The 3,869-nt window shown below is 64.4% G+C and overlaps 1 pseudogene; it reads right to left on the bottom strand.

Moving 5' to 3' along the window:
- The window catches only part of LOC105530492, a 31,613-nt pseudogene extending 29,386 nt beyond the window's left edge, over positions 1-2,227 (bottom strand).
- Positions 2,228-3,869: the final 1,642 nt, after the last annotated feature.

The following is a 3,869-nucleotide window of genomic DNA, read 5'->3' as shown; positions in this document are numbered from 1 at the left end:
GGGGATGTGGGGGGAGCAGGGGCCAGTCCACATGACAGAGCCCAGTGGGCAGAGGCTCAGAAGAGAGGGGCTTGGTGGATGCCCAGACCCCCTGACAGTGGGGGCCCGAGGTGACGCTGTCAAGCTGGCTGCAGGGGACCTGAGGCCAGGCCTCTTACCCTGTGTGGCCAGTGCACCAGGCAGGGCACGATTACCCATGGCTGCCTGGCCTCCGGCTGCGGTGGACAGCTGGGATAGGCAGAGGGGGCTGGGGGCAGCTGGAAGCCCCATCCGTCACCAGGAAGCAGTGGGCTTTCTAACCTCTGCTTCTTCAGATCCGGCCCCTGCTTGGCCTGAGTGGGAGATAACCCCCCCCCGCCCTGTGCCATCCATGGCCCCAGGGCCAAGTCCCACCCACACGTCACTGGGGCTCTGGCACCAGGCTGAGCCAGCCCAAACAAAGCGTGTCTGCATGTGACGCGATCTCCTGTGTCTCCCTCCCTGGAGCAGGGCCCAGGGCATGCAGTCTGGCAGGGATACACGGGGGTCCCCCGGGCGGATCTTGGTCTGAAGGCATTTGCTTCTCGGAGGAAGGGAGCTGGTGGGAGGTCTGTCTGCTGGGCTTAGGGCTGTGGGTGTCACTTGCTCAGAAATGACTTCCTTTAGTGACTCCTGGGGCTCAGAAGTCCCTGTGTGGTGGGCAGGTGAAGGCCCAGAGCCCAGCAGCCCCCACAACAGCTGTGATGTCTCCCCAGCCCGAGGGCAGGGGGTGGAGGAGGCTTGGGGCAGGTCCTCATAGCATCTGCATGCCAGGCGTGGCCCACGGTGCTTGGTCCTTTCTGCCCCCAGAACAGAGGGGACCCTCAGCCCACACCCTGCCTTGGGGCCCGGCCTTGCCCTTCGCCATGAGAAGCCCTTTCCCGTGCCTTTGAGTAGCACTGGCTCTGCCCTTCCCTGGGTAAACAGCTGTGATCTGAGTAATTCTAATGTGTCCATTTAATGACTTAGAGGAGAAGTTGTTGTTGGAGACAAGGGGTGTCTCTCCTCTGCAAGATGCTGGGTCAGAGCTGCAGGCACCTGCTGGGCTCCAGGGCCCACCTGCCAGGAGGGGCTGCCCGAGGTGCTGGTGCTGGTGGGGAAGAGTACCCTCCTTCGGATTAAGGGGCTGGGTCTAGGCTCTGCAGCGGCCCCCTTGAGGGGGTTAGGGAGGAGAGGGGGGTCCCGTGCCCTCCCGCTAAACTTAGCCCAGTCTTCCAAGCCTGGCTGCCCGACGCTGCAGTCCCTCCGCCTGGCCTTGCCTCTGTGAACCTTGGTTTTCCCATCTATAACATGCGCTGACAGTACCTGTGGCAGGCCCAGGTGGGCTTAGTGCTTGGTGAGCACTTGGCTCTGTGCTGGAGGTCGTGGTGCTGGGACAGAGACCCCCAGGGCCCAAGCTTCCTGCAGCACACGGCTGGCTCCTTGCCATCCCCAAACTGGAGTGAGTTGGTTCCTTCTGAGGCTGCTTGTGTCTGTGGGGGGCACCCAGAGGGGAGGGGCCCACGCTTGTGGCTCTGGCAGTTGACTTGTGTGTCACTCAGCATCTGGGGCAGTGCCAGCACCTGGGCACGGGGGTCTCACCTCAGTCACCAGGCCCCGCCCCACTGCCGGGCCAGCTCCTTGTTCATCACAGGAGCTGGTGCCAGTCTCCATAGAGGTGATGGCAGTTGTGGTGGTACAGGGGGCAAAGATGCCCGAGAGTGCAGGGCCTGAGCTAGAGTGGAGGCTGTGGGCACAGACTGTGGGCTGCTTGGGTCCCGACCTTCTTCCCCGCCGGGCAGATGTGGTCAGGGCAGGGGGGCACCCGGCCCAGGAGCCTGCTCGAGCACCAGGAAGAGCCGCCTCCTCTGGAGCCCAGCTCTTCCCCCGGCTCTCTGGCACTCAGGAGCGTGGGTGAGTGACCCTGGGGGATTTCTTGGCAGCTGCAGCCCTCCAGCCTCTGTGCTGTGTGGCCTTGGGCTCCTCACCCAGCCTCTCTGAACTCCACTCTGCACAGATGAAACCTCGCTCTGGGGTGGGCATGGCGGCCAGGGAAGGCAGGGTGATGGGGGTGGCGCGTGGGCAGGATGGCCGGGTCCAGGCTGGCAGGAAGGGGGTGGCATGGCCTTGAGCGAGCGGAGGTCACCCCTTCTACTTGAGTGCTCCAAGGGAGGGGGCTGACCTTGTTGCTCACCCTCCCCAGCCTTCACCTTCCCTGGTGCGGCCTCATAGCGCCGTGATTTCTACTCGTCCTGAGCCCTGGGGCCTGGAGCTGTCCTAGGCTGGGAGTGGGCCTGGGGACGCCGCCTTGCTCTGTCTTCCGGAGAGGCGAGCTCAGCCTGAAGTGGGGGGTCGAATACTCTGCACAGTTAGGAGCAGGAGTTTGCCCTGGGGCCGCCTCTGGTTTGCTGACGGGCCCTTCTGTGACTGGCTCTCCATGCCCGTTTCGTCATCTGTAAGGTGGGAATGGCTGTGATGGGCAGGTCTGAAGGGACAGCAGTGGTGCACTGAGGCAAGGGTGGGTACCTGGGCAGGGCCTGTCATGGCTGACCCCGATGCAGAGGTGTCACTGTTGACCAGTGGGCAGGGCTTGGAGCTTGTGGAAGTTCTCAGAACACGTGGCAGCCTGGATTTGCCACCCCCACACCCCCGCCTCTCCCCTGTCCCTCGGCTCACGCCGTGTCTCCTGCCCACGGTCCCTCCCTGTGTCTGACCTGAGCCAGGCACCATGAGGGGTTCCTGGGAGAAATACCTGTGCCTGGCAGTGGTGCTTGCTCTCAGCATTCATGTGAACTGGATCCCTGGCACAGGGCTGGGCAGGCTGGGCCTCAGGGAGATGGTGCTGATGGGGAGAGGGCAGAGGAGGCAGTGAACCCCGGGCCAGGCGTGGCCTTAGTGGCAGGGGCAGGGCTGGACTCAGGGGCTCAAGGGGCTGAGCAGGAGGCCACGGGCCTGGGTGGCCCCTGGGAGTCCTCCCCTTGGAAGGTGCCCCACGGCTGACACTGCCCGGGCGCCATGTGTGGGGTCTGGTTGAAGGCAGCTGCTGCTGCAGCCTCCCAGACCGCTCAGGCTCAGGCAGCAAGCCCCTGCCCTTGGAGGAGCTACCTGTCCTCCTCTCGCCCCCTGGGGTCTCAGAGGATGCCCCAGGGGAAGCTGTGCCCGTGGGTTGGGCCCATCCCCCCACTTCCTCTCAGGTCTCCCACCGAGACCCTTAGGCTTCGGGTGTGCAGGCCGAGGTGGGTTCCTGGAGAGGGTCCCATGGGAAGGTTGTGTGGATAGTGGCCTTGGGAAGCACTCACATGCAGGCCATGGGCCCTGGGCATGGGTCTGGCTCCCACCTGCCAGCGTGAGTGCAGGCACTCGGGGAGGGTGTGGGTGTGAGGCCCCCCGAGGGAGACCATTTCCCTCATTTCGGCACATTCTCCAGGAGGCCAGGCTGTGCGCTTCCCTCCATGGGGCGGTGCAATGACCCAAAGGACCAGCCTGGGCGCTGGGTGTGCCAGAGGGAGCAGCCCCTGCTGGGGGTTCAGACCCAGCACCTGCCCCTGCGGTGGCCACCCTGTGGGCCTGAGTGCCCCAGAGCCGGCTGGGGTGGGCTGGCAGCTGTTGTGTTGTGTGGAACATGCTGGAAGGTCTGCCTTATGCCGCCCTGCATGTTCAGGATGCATCGACTCCCCGCCATGGCCGCTGCCTCCCTGGCTCCCAATCCTGACCCTGCCTCACGGGAGAGTTCTGCCGTGGGCTGGTGTCCTGAGCTGGGCCCTGCTGTGTGACCATGGACAGGTGTCATAACTTCTCTGTGTCTGTTTCACCTCTTTCTCTGGGTCCGGCAGCACCCATGTTCCAGGAGGCTCCTGAGGGAACCCGGGGGC

The sequence above is a fragment of the Mandrillus leucophaeus genome, unplaced genomic scaffold (assembly GCF_000951045.1).
Source record: "Mandrillus leucophaeus isolate KB7577 unplaced genomic scaffold, Mleu.le_1.0 Scaffold1, whole genome shotgun sequence".
NCBI lineage: Eukaryota > Metazoa > Chordata > Mammalia > Primates > Cercopithecidae > Mandrillus > Mandrillus leucophaeus.
This window is presented reverse-complemented; position numbering and strand designations above follow the sequence as displayed.